This window comes from Pongo pygmaeus, chromosome 13 (genome assembly GCF_028885625.2).
Source record: "Pongo pygmaeus isolate AG05252 chromosome 13, NHGRI_mPonPyg2-v2.0_pri, whole genome shotgun sequence".
Taxonomy (NCBI): Eukaryota; Metazoa; Chordata; class Mammalia; order Primates; family Hominidae; genus Pongo; species Pongo pygmaeus.
The window spans coordinates 91,398,701-91,417,987 of NC_072386.2; the positions used below are offsets into that span (position 1 = coordinate 91,398,701).

The 19,287-nt window shown below is 41.5% G+C and overlaps 1 protein-coding gene across 1 annotated transcript in view; it reads left to right on the forward strand.

Moving 5' to 3' along the window:
- Positions 1-459: 459 nt before the first annotated feature.
- The window catches only part of PLPPR1 (phospholipid phosphatase related 1), a 298,422-nt gene continuing 279,594 nt past the window's right edge, over positions 460-19,287 (forward strand). The window contains exon 1 of the mRNA XM_054501460.1: positions 460-835. The gene's annotated coding sequence lies outside the window, so the exon portion shown is untranslated. The remainder of the gene's footprint in view (positions 836-19,287) is intronic.

A 19,287-nucleotide genomic window follows, 5' to 3' on the forward strand; every position in this document is an offset into this window, starting at 1 on the left:
ACCAGGAAACTCATTTTAGTTCGGGGCGACCTGCAGCGTGTGGTTCCTCCTGGACCTCTGGGGAGACGCATCTCGGTTGCCCGCGGGGTAGAAGCAAGAGAATGGCCCACAGGGACGCCCGCGCCAGCGCTAAAACCACACCGGGAGAGGACAGCCCCACGTTACCGAGGACTCGAGGCAGAAGCGGTCTCCAAGGATGGGTGGGGATCCCACCAGTGGCTTCCAGCGCTGCATGCGCCGCGGAGTCCCAGCGCAGGGCGCACCTTTGCGGCGGGGTTTCCCCTCTGCCTTCTGGGAACCCCGCGGAGCGACTGCCGCTGGACGCAATCTGGCTGGCTCGCCTCTACCCCGAGCTCACTCTCTGCTCTGCCTGGGCTCTGGAGCCAGCGCTGAGTCTCTCTTGAGCATGCGCAGCCCGGCACCCTCCCCGCCTCTCCCCTCCTCCACCCCCTCCGCGCCAGCCTTTTGCTCTTTCCTTTCATTAAACAAACAGGAGATCCTGAAACCTGGACCCTGTGCAAGCTGCAGCGCCAGGAGGAGGCAGCGGCGGAGGCAGAGCGCGGGATGGGCGCCCAGCGGCATCTGTGATCCCGCGCACCTCCGCCCCACGGGCGCGCGCACAAACACTGACACACACATACACACACTCGCGCACACACTCACACAAACACACACTAGTACACGCCCGCGCCGCGCGCTCGCCGGCTTGCTCTCCCACGCAAGCGGAATGCAGCAGTGCCTGGAGAGCGTGTCTCGGGCCGCCGCCTGAATGTACCTCGCTCCCGGGAGCCGGACGGCCCAGTAGGGCGCACTGGAGGACGCTCAGCTGCGGGAGGTGAGTGGGGCGCCCGCAGCCGGGCCGCTGGGGAAGTCGCTGCGCCGGGGCAGTGGGGCAGCGCGGGGCAAGCTCCTGGCCGGACCCGGCGGCGCAGGTGTCCCATGCCTTGCTTGTGGGTGTCGAGGTGCAGATGAAGGCGGCGCCGGGGCTGTGCAGAGGAGAGGACGAACCCAGGGAGGGTCGCCTCCTGCGTGGTGTCAGATTGACCCAGCAGAAAGCTACCACCTCCCTGCTCATAAACTTTCCTTCCATGTCATCTGGGAAACGTGGAGACAAAGGGGGCGTGGAGGCTCCCTCCGTCCCGTTCCACCCTCCTGACTGCATTCCGGGCTGCAACGCGAGCCTGCACGCGTTAGGTGGGTGTGCAGGCGGGGGCGCCCTGCAGGTAGCTGACGCCAAGTCCTCCCACCCGGGAGGGGGTTGAGATTTCTCACCCCAAGCTGTAAGGGTTGCCATTGATTTTCCCTCAGGCATGGGCACCTGTCATCCTTCCCTTCCACCCCTCTGCGTCCTAGGCGCATGGTGGGGTGTGTGTGTCACCTGGAAAATTGGAGGGGCAGCCTTCGGCTTTCTCATCGAGCTCCAGTGCCAAAGGCGCCGGGGTGAGGCTCGGGTCAGTGCGAGGATAAATGATGAGTTACTGACAGGCTTGCCATAATCACCTCCTAGAACGGAGGGCGCTAGGATCTCTCCTCCCCGGGGAAGGTGCTGTCTTCACGCACACCACCGCGGCAGCGCTGGGAGCTGGACAGGGGCTGCTGCTGCGGCGGCGGCAGTGGGAAGACGGGCTTTATCCTCTCCCAACCCATTTCCCAAGGGTTTTATGACACGCACGAGTGGAATATGTGGAGGATTCTGGGTTATTATTTTTCTTTGTGGGGATGTCTTTTTTTTTCCTTTCAACCTCTTTCCTGGGAGAGATTCTGTGGTGTCTGCTATCTAGTTGGTGGACAGGCACGGTTCTGAATATCTCTTCGGCCCGATGGAAAAGGTCCTGAGAAAAGGATTTCCTAAAATCCTTTCTACTGCTGGGGCGGGATCTCAGAGTGCAGTGCACCCGCTGCACCCGGGAAAAGCATCAAATCGAATGGCCTTTTGAAACAGCGGAGACTGGGTCAGCCCGTGAGGAGTCCAGGACTGGGACAAAGGGAGATAGAAGAGGGACAAATAATGGTCAGTTAGGAGAGGTGTGACTAGAGGTTAATGAAGGTAGAAAGAGGTTGACTGGAGGGGACGTACACTACAGCCTTCATTGAATTTCTATGCCCCTTCTGCTTGTATGGTTGGCAGCTCCTATTCTTCTGGTGGGACTCTAGTTTTGAGGTGTCTGGAACGTCACATCTGGAGCGTAAAAGACTTCACTATTTCTGGGATAACGTTTAGCATACTTACGAATTAGTTGTTTAGATCTAGAAAGTGCCTCGTGTGAAAGTCTCTCCATCTTGACGTGTTGGTTGTACCTGGAAGGAGGGATGGGCAGACAGGTACATTTTTGGCTCTTGTGCACGTCGGGAGCCTTGGATTTTTAGGAAAAGTGTATGGGGAACCTGGAAGCCAAGCTGATGCTGACAGAAGTAAACTCCGGAAGCTCAGATTCAGTACTTATGCCTGCTGCTCCTCACGGGTGGGGGTGAGGGCTTCTCTTCACTTTGAGATGACAGGTTGGGGAGTCTCTCTGTTGCTTGGGATGGGGACCTTTTTATCTTTAACATTTTGTGACTTCTTTGAAGTGGGAGAAAGCATGATATTTGTGAGATTAATTGAGAAATCACTTATGAAAGTAATCTTGACTCATAAGTAAGCATAGCCAAAGGTGAAAAGCTTTTTGAAGAAAGGAAAAAAAAATATAAAAAGCGGGGGGTGGGGGGGTGGAATTGGGAAAGGGATGCTAATTATTAAAATAGTTTCGCTTTCATGATTTTTAAAGGTATTCAGTAAGATAGAAATATGAGTGTTTTATTTTCAAATAACTAGGGAAGTAAAGACCTTTCCAGGAATATTTTCAAGTGAAATTGGCATAGAGGGGATTTAACTATAATTGTCAGCATATGTCCTTTTTATCCCATGGTGAACACTCTCATCATTTTCTTTGAAAACCTTGGCAAGAAAAGATCAATAATATTTTTTGCTTTCACTAGAGCTCTTTATTTGCTTTGTTACTATATATTTCCTCTTCCTTCATCTGCAAGATCAGTTTATTTTGATTATACTAGATTCTATTTACAAGCATTTATTGACCACCTATCCTGTATTTAGCATTGGAAGTCATATAAAATATGTAACATAGTTCTGTCCCTCAAAGTGTTTATGTTCTAGTTGTAAATACAAGATGAACACACATGAAATAGAAAGCAGGATAGTTCTGTATTGTACTATGAGCTCTTAACGTGTATGCTGTACACTTCATCCCCTCCTCCTGAATTTTCTCAACATTCAGAAAACATGTATAAGTACTTGTTACATGCTGGAGGCTGGGGAAAAAAAAAGATGAGAAAGTAAAAAATGGTCCCAATCATCAAGGAAACAGGTATTTAACTATGATGTAATCTGATTAACTGCTATAATTGTAGGTTAAACCATGTGCCAATAGTACAGGCATGAAAGTGATTTTTTCCTTTCCCTAGAGGATTTGAGCAGGTGATCTTTGAGAAAAATGAATAGTCTTTTACCAGGGAGGAAAGGATAGAAAGGACATTCCAGGCAGAGGAAATACTTGAGAGTGCCTGATAAATTAGGGTAACAATAAGCCATCTCATGTGGTTAGAGCCATTGAGGGTGAACAGCACCTGGGTGGCACCAATTAACAAGTAATGCTATAGAGTGAGTTTTTCAGAGATATGCTGAGTTTTTCAGAGATATTTTTCAGAATGCCATGGAGGCACAAAGGGAGGGCATCCAACTCAAGGAGAGTAAGAAGATTAAGAAGGTTTCTCAGAGAGCTTGACATTAGCTGAGTCTTGAACAAGGACAAGGAGGAAAGAAGGGCTTTCCAGGCAGAAATATCTCTGTAAGGCCTGGAAGTAGTTCTGTGTGGCTGTAGCGACAGATATGGGTTCTTAGCATTTTGCAGTGGCACAACATCAAGCAAGAGACATAAGCAGCAATCAAGTGTGAATGGAACTATCCAAGCATAAGAACTTCAATTATATGGGGAAGGCTAGGGGTGTTTGTTTGAAAGTTGAGAAAGTTTGAGACATGATCAGATTTGCATTAGAGAATGATGACTGTGACCACAGTGTGGAGGATGACTTGGAGGTGGTGAGACTGGAGGCAGGGAACTTATTGTGGAAATGTAGGTGTTAAATGACGAGGGTGGTGGCAGTAGGGGTGGACAAGAGGAGATGTACCTGAAAGACAAGTGAAGTAAAGCCTGCTAATATAAGAAGGGCCTTCCTTCTTCTGTGTGCTCGTGTATCACCCTCTTCTTTCCCAGCATTCACTTGTGTAACTGCCTTTTTTGCGTTGCGAGAGTAAGGCATTCACAGTGGCATCACCAGCATTTAGCACAGGCCTGGTATGGAGTAGGGACCCAATAAATATTTGTTGAATGAATCATTAAATAAATGAATGAGAAATCCAGCCATGAGGTGATGATTCCTGCATTAGAATAGTAGAAGATAAATCATGACTTCCATTTGTCCAAGGTGATCAACTGACTTGGAGGTCAGTGTTAAAATGTGCCAGGGAGGCCACAAATCAAAACAAAACCCACATTTTCTCAGCTGCCCCTATGAAGAAGAACTGTACCCTGAAGTGCCACTAGGAAATAGCATCATGACATTTTTTTTTATATTTAAAAAATGAGCTCATCACTGCATCTTGGAAGCAACAGCATTTAGCACAGTTGCCGATACATAGTAGGATGGCAGTGTGTATAAATTCCCTTTTCCCCCTTTCTTGTCAGAATTTCCTGATTTAATATACATTGTGAAAACTTTAATCTGCACCAGAGAGTTCATAAGGATCTTACTTAAAGAGCTCATTGCATCTTGGCATCCTGGAATGAGGGCCAGATCATCTGTGTTCCAGCCATCAACACTGCAGACCCAGGAACTAGGTCCCTTACTGAACCAAGCCCAAACATGTTGAATTTCATGTTGAATCTGAAAATGCCATTAAGAGATGCCAGAATGGGGAAAAAACATAGTCAGAGTTTGTTTTCAAATTGACTACGGGGAGTGCAACAGAAGGCAAATCAAAGATAGCACTTTGGGTTTGACCGTTGGTAGCTGGATTGATGGTGACAGAGGGATGGGGAAGGAGGTTAGCTCGGGAAAGTAAAAGGTTTAATGCTGTTTTGCAGAAATTGATTTTGGGGTGACACCAGAGCATCTTGGAAAGCGTTAGTACAGATCCCAGCATCTAGTGATTTCAAAGTAAATGCCAAGTATTATTTTTATTAGGGAAGAAGATGGGAAGAGGACACCATATAGCCAAAGACTAAATTTCAGCATTTAGCAAAATGTAGGGATTAAGGAGAGAAATAAGCCCCAGGAAAGAGCATAGGAAGTGAATACTCAGACAAGAACGAAAAGAACTGGCATGAAAGCAAAAGCCTCAGGGAACCATGAGGAGTGCTCAGACTTCACAGAAACAGTCCCAACTCTGCCAGGACTTGTTTAAGTGCCTCCACATGGAGTCCTATTTAATCTTGACAACACCTATGACTCCTATTCCCACTTTACAGCTGAGGCAGCTGAAACAGAGAGGTCCCAGTAGCTTGTCCATAGTTACCAAGTTACAAAGTATCAGAGTCAGGTCTCAAAGGCCATTTTCATAATTGTACAAGCAATTTCCTTTCATCAAATGTATAAATTACCAGGATGATTTTAAGTGAGGGGAGTTTGAAAAGGTTGAAAGTAGGGAACTGAAAAAGGACAATGAAAAAGAGTTTTCTGGTGACCATTAGGAAAGCAATCTTAGTATAGCAGTGTGCTCAGAAACCATTTCAGAGAGTTCAGTGGGGAATGGGAGGAAGAAAAAAACGTGCAATGCATAACTATCAGTCATTTATGAAGTCTAGCAGGGGAAAGAGTTATGAGGCTGTAGGTACAGTGAGAAGGTACAGTGAGTCTCAAGTGCAGTTTTTATCAAAGGGGAGCAGATGGAACCAGCTAGTGTCTAAGAACAAAGGGTTTGGGAAATGAGAACAGGAGAGGAGAGAGAGAGGAGAAAGGATGCCTTTCTCCAAGAGCATGCAAAGATAGATTTGAGGACAGATACAGAAGATGCTCTCCTTCCCCACAACTAAATGACTGAAGTGAGTCCTCTAAAACTCAGAGAATTCAGATCCTTAAATGTCCTGGAAACTTAAGGAGCTTCTGAGTGCCATACCTCAATGGTACCACTTGGGTATGCAGGCTGATGAGCCTGACTTGTTTATGTAGCACAGCGGTTGAGAGCACAGGCTCTAGAGTTAGGCTGTTAACCTGAATTAATTCTGAATTAATTCAGAATTCTAAATTAATTGAATTCTCAATTCTGGCTTTGCCACTTATAAACTGTGTGACTTTGGGCACACGGTTTTACTTCTCTGTGCTTTCAATTACTCCTGCTTTTAAGATGGAGCCCATTGCAGAGGATTGTGAGGATTAGCTGAGTTCGTTGTAAAGGTCAGATAGAGTAAGTACCTAATAAATGGAGAGTATTAAGCGTAATAGCAGTGAGGTTAAAAACATAAAGCTTTGACTTTATGCTCAAGACTCAAGAGATGGTGTGCTTTTGCGTTCATTAAAAAATTTGGGGGCGGGGGGGTTGGTTATAAATAGTTGGCTTGAATCCTGTCTTCCTAAGTGCAGAAATTAAATCAGCAGACACAAATATGGCAGGCACAGACCAGCTCGGCTGTCATAAGCCTAGGTAGAGTAGACATGTGCTGGGAGTACCTGCCAATAACACTTGCCTAGTTGCCCACTTCTCACACCTGTCTGGGGAAGATGAAAGTTTGCTTGCGTTTAGCCTAGTCTTTGCACCTTCAGGCTCATAGGCATCAGACAACAGGGACTTAGCTGTTTAGCAGATTGTTTTAGGGAAGCGACTACTTGTATTAATTACAGCACCTCTTCGGTACTGAGGGGCATAAACTGTAAATATCTCAAATGTGAGATTTACAACATTCCATAGGAAATTAAATGCCTCCCTTCATGGAAAAATTTGTGAGGTGTTCTAAAATAGAATCCCAGTGGATGTGGAAACTCTGTCATCTAGCTATTTGGCAGCAGGGCAGAAACTGCAACCCAGGTTTGACTCATAACTCTGTGTCTTTGCGTTATACTCTGGCAAATACTTCTATTACTGTGCTGTAATCAAAGACTTTTTCCCCCCATCCATCCTATTAATGTTTCATCCAAACTAAACTTCTTACAGTTACCCCCATGAGATTTTTCTTTTTACCTTCAGGCCTTTCGCCATGCTGTTCCCTCTTTCTGGAATTCCATCATTGTCTTCCCCTAACTCCTTTGAGTTTTTAGGTCAGAGTCACTTTCTAGGGAAGTTGTCCTGACCTCTTAACTCTAAGGTTGGCTTCTCTTTCTATGTGTTTCAATAGTCCCCAACTCTGTATTTTTTTGTGCTTAACATAGTGCTTGGCATATAGTAAGTGTTCAGTAAACGTTTTTGATTGAATGACTGAATCAATTACTGAACCAACTTCTCCTTTTGAGTCATTGATGACACTTCAAATAAAGAAACTTCACATTATAGAAAATCATAGAATTGTTCCAAGTTCAAAGATTCATTAGAAGTTACCTAATCATACTTTCAAGTGAAATGACACAAGGAAACTGAGAACTAAGGAACTGCAGCAACTTACCTGAGGCTTTTGCTTACTGTAGTTAAGTGATATCAGAATGGAGGCCAGAATTCTCATATTCTAATTTCAGACCCAGATTCTGCCCAGGGCTGGGGTGAGGGTGGGGTGAGAGAAGCAAACGCGGATTGGTTCCTGACTTTATTTAAAATTTTGATACTGTGTGTGTTCATCATGGAATGTTGCATTATGTTTTTTTAAATGTTGCATTAAAATATTGTTTACCTTGATTGCTGAGTTTTTTGGAATGTCTTAAATTTTGTGCCCAATGCAGGTGCCTCACTCATCTGACCCTAGTCCCAGCCCTGCTCTTTCCACAAAGGGTACATCCTAGCTTTCCTACACTGGTGTAAAAATGCAGGAACAGTGTATATGGAAAGGGCCCTGATTGAAAATATTGAAACACCATTCATCATGGCGGTATGAACTGCTAATAAGCATTTCATGACCTGGCTAATCTTCTGGTCAATAAACGTTATGTTCACATTGTAAAAGCAAAGCCAAAAGAATAAGAATAAAAGCTCTATCTGCCTGTCATCTCTCTATTTATCTCTTTGTCTTAGGGCTAGAGCAAAATGTAAAGATCATCTAGACTAGTCCTTAATTTATAAATTTACATGTAGTTATTACTATACTTCCATATTTTTAAGTTTTTTGAAGACCCAAGACCCAAGATAGAAAAGAGAAAAAAACTATTCCATTTATAAACTTGGCTGGTCTTGGCTTACAGCACTGCTGGCCTGTTTTGAAGATTTGAGGTCAGAAGGTAGAATGGCCAAGCTTGGAAGGTAGAATGACAAAGCTTGGCTATTTCTGCCAAAAAAAAAAAAAAAAAAAAGAAGAAGAAGAAGAAGAAGAAAGGAAAGAAGCATGAATGGAAAGGATAAAAAGAGATAGATGAAAGACATTTTCAGTAGGCCTCCTATGTACCATATGAGCTACTACTATGGATTATTAACCTCTACAACACACTGGAAAATAGGTATCAGTATCCCCATTTGGCAGCTGAGCAAACCAAGTCTCAGAAAACTGAATTAAGAGCTTACCTAAGCTCTCAAAGCTACTGCTGGACTGAAAACCTGGTCTGAGTCCAAAATCTATGCTTATCCTATTTAATTCTTCTGATTCTCAAAGGTGTAGAGTTTCAGATCACCCCATAACCTTCTTGCCACCCATGATGCCATGAAGCCTTAGATGAGAGCTTCAGCAGCTTGTCCATGTTTACTGGATGGGAAGTCAGCAGTCAGCTCCACATCGGGCTGTTATTTCCTCATTATATGGTACATTTATCTTTTTCCATTCATCAGTAACAACAGAGAGAAGAACTGCATACACATAAGAAATAATCCGCTGTTTGTGTGAATGTTATAAATTTTTACATGACATGATAGTCCATATTTTATATTGCCTCCATTATGTTAGAAAGGGCTTTTTCTCTGGGTATTATGGCATCAAGTGTTCTAGAAATGCTTACAGACGCAGGGTGAAGAAAAAGTGATCATATTTACTGGAGCAAATCTGTCACAATGAAGGGTAATGTGTTTGCATGGCTCTCTGTCAAGGGGTTCTGGGGTGCCCTTTTTATTGAGGTTTCTGATGAGTAGCATGGAGCAGTGACCTCCCCCACCAACATTTAGATTCAATGAAATACATAATCAAGTGGAATCAGATACAATTAACAAGAATAATATCTGGGTGAGAGTACTGCTGTTCGGCTCAGCAGCTCTGTAAGCCAAGCATGCTTTATCATTTTCCCATCTCCCAGCCTTTGCTAGCTATCGCTTCCAGGCAAACCCACACACTCAAATGCTCTAATAATCAGCCCGCAGCCTTCCCTCCTGGGGGTCACAGGAACTAAAAAATAGAAAGACCTTTTCATTCACACTTGTATTAACTGGAAAAAACATTATCTCTCTGTATGTTTTTTTTTTTTTTCTGCTGTAAAAGCAAGGGAATATCTCTAGGTTTGAGACAGTCTTTTGGGTCTAGTTTTTTTTTGCATGGATTGACATGTAATATGTGACACAGACAGTTCCTGGCCAGGCTAGTTTGAAACAATGTATTTTAGCAACTAAAAATGAATTAAGCCAATTATATGTGTACTATGATAAAATACAAAATGTAGATATAATGAGGTTCTTAGTGTAGAAAGTAAATATCACTCGTATTTCTGCTCTAACCTCTTTCCCAGAAAACCACTATCAGTTGTTTGGTGTATATTTCTTCAACTTTTTTGGTCCATTAACATTTACATTTATTATTTTTATAAAGGTAGGATTAACTTTACATATTATTTTACTATTTACTTTTAGCTATAATTTCAAATAGAAGCAATTTCTTTTCATTAATAAATATTTGGTAAATATTACTCTTATATGAAAAGGATGACTGCTGCTTTCCATCTTAAAATAGAGCTCAGTTGATATATCTTAGGGTCCTTTGGCCATCAGTCCTCATGTATATTCAGTCATTGAACAAATATTTTTTCTGAGCTCATTTGAAGAGCTACCTACTGTACGATGTACTTTGGAAACATTCACATTCTAGCAAGAGAAAAAAATAAAGAGAGGACTTAATAAATGGCAAAAGCTGTAAATTCTCCTTGATTCACAGAATTGCTTGAAGGGCTAATCTAATTTTTAAATTGTCTAATTTTTCTAGATAAGAAAGTTGAGGTCCATCAAGGTTAAGTGATTTGTCCAGGGTTCCACAACTAGTGATTGAAGAGGCTGGGATAACAGGCAGTTTCCAGCCTGTTAAACCAGTGCTGATTTCATTACACTTGACTGCAAATCAACCCCCACATCAAGAAGAGGGAACAAGGGAACTCCACAAATACTAGCTTGAGCAACGGATTTCTGGCGCATTGAAATTCATGCCTTATGTAACTGCTGTTAACCCACAAATGGCTGCAGAGATTGCGTGCCCATCCTCCTGCCCATCCCTGCCCATATAACCCCTCACTGCACTCTATCATCTCCTCCTCCATGGCCTGATATTCTCACAATAGAATAACACTTTGAAGTTAGACAACAATCAGCTGTAATATTGAGATCAGGTGGTGCCCATGTTACCTAGGGAGAGTGTTCATCTGTAAACCTATTGGTAGAGATTTATTTTTCAGTTTAGCTTCTTGCCATCCTGAACCTTAAGGAATGAATTCCAAGATAAATGAATTTTACCTGCTAATTTTAATCAAGTCATGAAGTCTTTGTTATACTAACCAATGATTTTTCTCCATGATAGTAGCATAAATAGAACTCTGATTCTTAAATACTCTAATTATCCTTCCTTGCTCTGAAAGCAGGATCATGTCGTGGTTAAGAGTTTGGACTGGAGTGTCAGATGGAGCTAGGTTCTAGGCTGAGCTCTGCCATCCACTAGCTTTGTGATGTTATGCCAATTCCTTACTCTTATTAAGTCTCAGATCTTTCATCTGTGATATGGAGATAATAAAAGTACCCCTTCCACAGTGATGTTTTTATGAGATAAATAAATTACTTGCCTTAACACAGAGTCTACAACATGACCAATGATACTGTAGCTGCCATTATCATTCATTATTTTTTATATACCCGTGATATACAGCTATAAGGGCTATATCACTTGACATAGCGCTTAGAACCATTTAGATGTCAAACTTTAAAATACTGAATAACACTCTTACCTTCTGTATTAGTCCATTTTCACACTGCTGATAAAGACATACCTGAGACTGGGCAATTTACAAAGGAAAGAGGTTTAATGGAGAACTCGCAGTTACATGTGGCTGGGGAAGCCTCATAATCATGGCAGAAGGCAAGGAGGAGCAAGTCACATCTTACGTGGATGGTGGCAGGAAAAGAGAGCTTGTACAGGGAAACTCCTGTTTTTTAAAAACCATCAGATCTCGTGAGACTCATTAACTATCGTTGAGAACAGCACAGGAAAAATCCACCCCATAATTTAGTCACCTCCCACCGGGCTCCTCCCATGACACATGGGAATTGTGGGAGTTACAATTCAAGAAGATATTTTGGTGGGGACACAGCCAAACCATATTGCCTCCTTAAAAGAAAAAAAAAAATAGAGACTTAAACCAGAAGTTGAAAATATGACTCAATATGCTAATAATTTGAAAACTTTTCAGAATATCACCTTTAGTCATTGCTGATCCATGAACTGCAGAATTCAGAACATAGCAAGAGGTGGGAAAATGAAAACATTTGATCAATACATCAAAACTTTGCTATAAAAATTAAACTTCAGCCCTCTTTGTCTGCATGATTTTATTTTCATGCAAATACTTGGGAATTGGTGATAATGTCTACCTTTCTCAAACATAAAGATAACACTATTATCACTATTACTTAAATATGTTTTTCAAGTCTCATTTGCCTTAGTTATACTGATAGGTTACCTGGATGTAGACACATATATATGCTTTCACAGAATCATGGAACTGAGGTGTGAATGTTAAGAATCCCAGCCACCTACTCAGTGCTGGAATCTCTTTTTTCATACTATGTCACAAGAAACTGTCCAGCCTCTCCTTTTTGGCATCAGGGCTCCATTTCTTCCCCTTCTTGGTGACTATAGTGGATATACCCAAGATAGAAGCTGATTGGGTGTGAGCTGTGGTTGACCAGGATCCTGAGAGTTGTTCATCAAACATCCCAAACATACTTTCACCTCAGGGTCTTTGCGTTTGCTGTTAGCTCAGTTTAGAATGCCTGTTCTACAAAAACTTGAATGTCTCCCTTTTCTACCACCACATCTGCTCAAGTGTCATCAGACAGGCCTTCCCTCATAACTGTCTAAAACACTCAACCCATTAATTTTTAACTCTTTACTCTGATTTGCATTTCTGCATTAGTACTGATAAATGCCTTATTATTCGTATGTCTGTTTACTTGTTTATTTGTGACCGGCCTCCTTCTACTATGTAAGCATCATAAGATGAGGGACTCTGTATATTTTGTCCATTGTTATACCTCCAAGACGTAGAAGAATACCTGTCACACTCTATAAATTTAATTAAAATGTATTTAATAAATGAACAAAAGAAAAAATAATTGTCGTCTTGAGAATGGATTAAGACACCAGTAGCAATCACTAGGTCTGAAACGCAGGAGAGCAAGAGAACATCTAAAATGGGACATTAGCTCCAGAGGCCGAGAATGGGGGAGATCTATGAATGCATAGTGGAAAATGGTCCCCAATGTAGGGGCTTGGTCCCATAGGACAGCTCTTAATGAGGCTGAGGTGTCTCAACCTGGATTTCGGGTACATGGATCTCTGGTGGTCGGGGCATATGCCAGAGAGCTTACTTATGCCATGAGCCTATTTCACTGTGGGACCTTCCAACATTAAAGCATTCTTCCTGATGGAGCTGAATTCTGCCTCCCTCTAGCCACTTGATGGAAGATGGCCAGGTAAAGCCGTGCAATTCATATGGAAGAAGATGAAATTAAGTGGTACCTATAGAAATACAACTCCATTTTGTATTAATATAAAGACTCATTTGTATAGTGCTACAACAAAATAAGCAAATGGGACACAGATTAAGGAATCAAGGTGAGAAAATACCTTTGGCGAACTAAAAATATTTAGGACAGATACCTTCTTACTTCTATATATGAACTGTTATTGAGGAAACACAAATTTCTATGGGAAATCTAGCTATCTTGGGATCTTTAAGTGTGAGGGTACCTCTGGTTACTAGGTTTGGTTCTGGGTGAAATGCTGACAGATGTTCTTATGTGGTTTATTGTGGTCTGTGTGGTCTAGGGGACAGCAGCCAGAGGCAGCTCTGTGGAGGACTTTGGGGCCATAAAGAAGCTTTGGACTACTTGAAGTTGTGCCTGGAGTCCCTCCTGGGGAAGCTGTGTAAGGAGTGGCAGTGTTGCCTGAAAAACTTAAGTCTGAGTCTCCGTCTCTGTGAATTTCCTTGGAGAGCAATTATTGAATGTTTTATGGTTCTCTTGCTTTGAACAGAAGTTTTCACTCATTTAAATGCCAACTACATGGAAGAATGTACTAAACCAATTGAAAGGAAATGTAAAATTCTTGGAAAGTTTAACCAAGTTAAAAGAGAATATGATGGCCTAGACTCTTAAAAGATGTTAGCTTTTATGAGCATCATCAGGGAAAGTAAGTCTGGAGGCAGCTGGTGGAAAGCTAAACACATATAGAGAAAATATAATTTAAGGAAGAAGAACTGAGAGAGGAGAAATTTAATCATTCAGCACTGGGTGAATGGATTGCCTGACATTACAAGAAGGTTAAGGTCACTAGAGAATAAATCAGAATTTATCAGATAATTTGTAGCTTTTTCAATAGAGCATTTGGAGGAGAGAACTCCACATAGCTTCTTTCATCAAAGGGTGAGCCTTCATCCAAGAGCGAAATCTTTCCCCTCTCTCCCAAACTCTCCACTCACCTGTAAGTTTTTGTTCCTTTAGGTGTTTTCTTGAATTCAAGATTCTTTGTTGTGGATCCAAGGGGACAGTTGCTGAGATGAGGGTTTCTTTTTCCTCTTGTTAATTCAGAAAGCATTTAATAATCACCCCAGGGACACTTCTTACTGTCTAGGAATTTGCCTGGCCTACCAGATCTTCTGTAGCCAAGAGACTTTCTGCTAGATTCCCCCTCACACCACGTTGGACACCATCCTGATAATAATGATGGGTTACCTGCCAAGGTAGATTCACCTTTCAAAGAGACCTGCTACTGAACATCTAGAACCACAGCAAGAGACTTGAGAACTTTTCTTTTTCTTCAAAAAAAAATTCTGGATTATTTCTCAATTTGAGTTTAAGGAATTCCTATAACGTAAGTGATTATACTTTTGACCAAAAGAAAGTTTAATGAAATTATAATTCCCAGGGTAATATTCTGTAAATGAGAATGATTTAAACATTTTTAAATGGGAATTAAAAATAATTGTTTGATTATTATAGGAGATGAAAACACATACTTATCAGTCACTTCATATGGACTTCACCCAGGATAATTTCTCCTCTGACTTTTCCCTAATCTTCTGCCCCCTTTCTCCAGAGCTGCTTTCCCTTTGCATTTTTTTTCCATAGGTTTTTGGGGAACAGGTGGTATTTGGTTACATGAATAAGTTCTTTAGTGATGACTTTGGTTTGCCGATCACTGGAGCAGTATACACAGAACCCAATTTGTAACATTTTATCTCTCACCCCCTTCCCACCCTTTCCCCCTGAGTCCCCAAAGTCCATTGTATCATTCTTATGCCTTTCCTTCCTCACAGTTTAGCTCCCACTTATGAGTGGGAACATATGATGTTTGGTTTTCCATTCCTGAGTAACTTTACTTACTATAATAGTCTCCAATCCCATCTAGGTTGCTGCAAATGCTGTTATTTCATTCCTTTTTACGGCTGAGTAGTATTCCATCATATATATATATATATGTATATATATGTATGTGTATATGTGTATATACATATGTATGTGTATATATATATACACATACATATGTATATATGTGTATATATATGTGTGTATGTGTATATACATACACATATATACATATGTATGTGTATATACATACACATACACACATATATATGTACATACTTACATACATCAATATATCAGTCACAGGTTCTTTATCCACTCGTTGACTGATGGGTATTTGGGCTGTTTCTACATTTTTGCAATTGTGAATTTTGCTGCTATAAACATGTTTGTGCAAATATCTTTTGTATATAATGACTTATTTTCCTCTGGGTAGATACCCAGTAGTGGGATTGCTGGATCAAATGGTAGTTCTACTTTTAGTTCTTTAAGGAATCTCCCCTACTGTTTTCCATAGTGGTTGTACTAGTTTACGTTCCCAGCAGCAGTGTAGAAGTGTTCCCTTTTCACCGCATGCACCCCAACATCTATTTTTTTTATTATTTTTTGATAATGGCCATTCTTGAGGGAGTAAGGTGGTATCACATTGTGGTTTTAATTTGCATCTCCCTAATCGTTAGTCATGTTGAGCACTTTTTCATGTTTTTGGCCATCTTCTAGACATTGGCTTAGACAAAGATTTCATGACCAAGAACCCAAAAGCAAATGCAACAAAAACAAAGATAAATAGGTGAGACTTAATTAAACTAAACAGCTTTTGCATGGCAAAAGGAATAGTCAGCAGAGTAAACCGACAACCCACAGACTGGGAGAAAATCTTCACAATCTATACATCTGTCAAAGGACTAATGTCCAGAATCTACAAGGAACGCAAACAAATTAGCAAGAAAAACAAACAAACAATACCATCAAAAAATAGGCTAAGGAAATGAATAGACAGTTCTCCCTTTGCATTTGTATTTGTCTGCTCTCTTGCATATTTTGGGCAGCCCTTGCTGCTGACTCCTACTGCATGATCCCCACACTCTCCCCTAGACAGCTTTGCAGTTCATACATGCCCCCCCGAAAGAGAACATAGAAAACATTTGGAAGTGGTAGAGTGTGCTGTAAAGAGTGTGAGATTTCTGTCAAAAGTTCTGAGTGTAAGCCTTACTTCTGGCTTATTCACTGTGCAGCTGAGAATTTTCTTAACCTCTCTGAGATTTAATTGCTTCATTTGTAAAATGAAAACAAGGGTAACTCAAAGAGAATTGTTTTGAGATAAAGTATTGGAGGGTAAATTTTAAAATTCTGCACAAGTACTCATTAATACATTGTTACTAATTTAGCACCATGATTTTATAGAAAATGAAGGGAGATGAAGTAACTCTTCCGGCAATGTGAAACTCAAATTTTTACTGTTCATTTTTCAATTGAAAACTAAAGCATATAGTATGAATCAGATAGAAATGCATGTGCTGGCTGAGGATATAAATCACCCTAGGATCAGATGTGTTTCTCTTTGATGTGTCTAGGAAGTGTTTTATGGTAAACTTGAGTACATGTTTGGCATTCATACAGGGAATCTCTTTACCTAATTTGCCCAAAATTACTTACTTAAGGGTATTAGGTGTTATGTTTACCATGTTCCCTTCTTAATATGAGGACTATCTGAGATTACCCAGAGGAGTTAAGAAGATTCTCAGCCTTGATTTTAAAACTGTAGATGGGTGTAGAAGGGGGCTGCTTACAAAAGATGAAAATGGAAAGGGTCAAGAGAGCAGGGATCTGAGTTGATCCAAAAGGAATCAGCTATTTCAAGACTACCTAGATTAGAAGCACCAAGGTCTTGCCAGACATAGCTGTGTGGTTTGAAAGCACCAAACTCAGTGCCAAAAGAAGGGTCTCAATGCCCTCGACCTCTGTAGAGCTGGGAGTGGGAGCAGCTAAAACCATTTTGACCCGAATCACTAGGAAAATTCAACTGGATGAATAGTCTAGATAGAATCTGAACAGGCTGATGGAGGTCTTGGCAGTTAGACAATAGTTGAAACTAGGCACATTCCTGTTCTTTTATTTATTCAATATATTTAAGTATGTATTAAATATTTGTGGAATGGGTGAGTGAATGGAAGTGTAATAAGTAAGTGAATGGAAGTGAATGAGTAAGTCAATCAAAAGAGCAATGAATAAATGGAATGACTCTGAGCTTCTGAGAGTTGGAAGCTAGATGCCTAATTGGCAATAGGTAGGGAGAGAATGAGCCAACAATGCACTGGATTAGAGATCTGAAACGATTGCTCTAAAGAAGCATATTTTAACAAGACAGGGTCAGATAAGAGGCTAGCCCCAAAGCTGTACAAGCCATGAGTGATGACACCACCTGATGTTTGAAGAGTTTTTAATATCCTTGCACTGCCTTGCAGACATAGTATAGGATAATAGGAAGAGCTTGGGCTCTGGAATCCACCAGATGATTTTCAGTTCTGATTTACTAGCTTTAACATGGGAAAGATATTTAACCTCTCTAACCTTCAATTTCTTCCTTGAAAAATGGGTTCATAATACCTACCACATATGATTGTTGTAAGGAGCATCTGAGCTGTCTGTAAATCTCTGGGACGTTGTTCATTCTCAATAACTATCATTTGTCTTCCCCCTTCCTTGATCTTAGATTACAAAAATATCAGCAACATCCTCCAGATATGGACATGTTGAAAACCAACAAAAAATCATAGCTTCTTCCAAAATTACAGAAATTTATATTAACTAACCAACACTGGTTTACTCCACAAAATTCAACATACACATTCTAATGCATCTATGTGTCTGTAAGTGCACTGCATTGAGGCCCTACTAAACACAAACTTCACTTTATCCATTGCTGTGTGTGGACCTCACCCAGGAGAGTTTCTCCTTGGACATTTTCCCAGTTTTCTGCCCCCTTTTTTCCCAGAGCTACTTTTCCCTTGCTTTTGTCTTTGTCTACTCTTCTGCCCATTTTAGACATCTCTTGCTGTTCCTAAATGCATGATGCCCTCCCCTTCACCCAGACCGTTTTACAGTTCGTACTTCCCCTCCACCCCTGCCCAGAGCAATAGGAAAACTGCCAAGTTGCATTTTTCCTTCTCCATCATCTGCTCCAATTTTTCTTTACCTCTTTTATTCTTTTTTTTTTTGAGACAGAGTCTTGCCGTGTCGCCCAGGCTTGAGTGCAGTGGCGCGATCTCGGCTCACTGCAAGCTCCGCCTCCCGGGTTCACGCCATTCTCCTGCCTCAGCCTCCCGAGTAGCTGGGACTACAGGCGCCTGTCACCATGCCCGGCTAATTTTTTTGTGTATTTTTAGTAGAGACAAAACTTTCACCGTGTTAGCCAGGATGGTCTCCATCTCCTGACCTCGTGATCCGCCCGCCTCGGCCTCCCAAAGTGCTGGGATTACAGGCGTGAGCCACCGCACCCGGCCTACCTCTTTTAGTCTTACAAAACCCAGTAAAACATCCTTTTATCTCTCAGTGTTTTCTCAACTCTTATTCCCTTAGTTTATTCTTGCTGTTACGAATTTCATAAATCCTTTTAATTATTTTATTTTAACGCATTTATCTTGGTTAAGTATCACTATTGGTATATGGCCTTTAAAATGGAACTTACTGAAAACCCCCCTTCTTTGGTCACATTGATCTCACTAGATTGGGAGTCGGGGGAGAAGAGGGTTGGTTTTGGGATGAAACTGTTCCACCTCAGATCATCAGGCATTAGATTCTCATAATGAACACGCAGCCTAGATCCCTTGCATGCACAGTTCACAATAGGGTTCGCGCTCCTATGAGAACTTAATGCTGCCCTAGATAATACATCTTTTCTTCCCTAGCAGAATGATTTATAGTTTTTTGAGTCTTATTTTTACTCTGAGATTCCCCTCCTCTCATATACATACATTTAGTCCTTTTAACCATTTCTAGATTAAGGGATTTTTGCTCCTTCTAGGAAGTTCTTACACTATTCCTCCTTGACAGTCAGGAACTCTCAAGTTTTGAGGATGTCTTCCATGCTTTCACATCACTGTTGATCAGAATTGGTTATAGAGTAATAATCTTCTTAATGACTTCATCTGTCCATTGAGAAGTGAACTTGCATAAAAGATGTTAAGGGTATATCTGAGCACTGTGTCAAGCAAATTGTCTTTTAGCCAGTTTGTGGATATTTATCTTCTATACCTACTCTGCCTTATTGTGGTGCATATTCTGTGCTTTGTGTTGGAAACACACCATTCCTTCCCTTCATCAGCCCAAGCAGT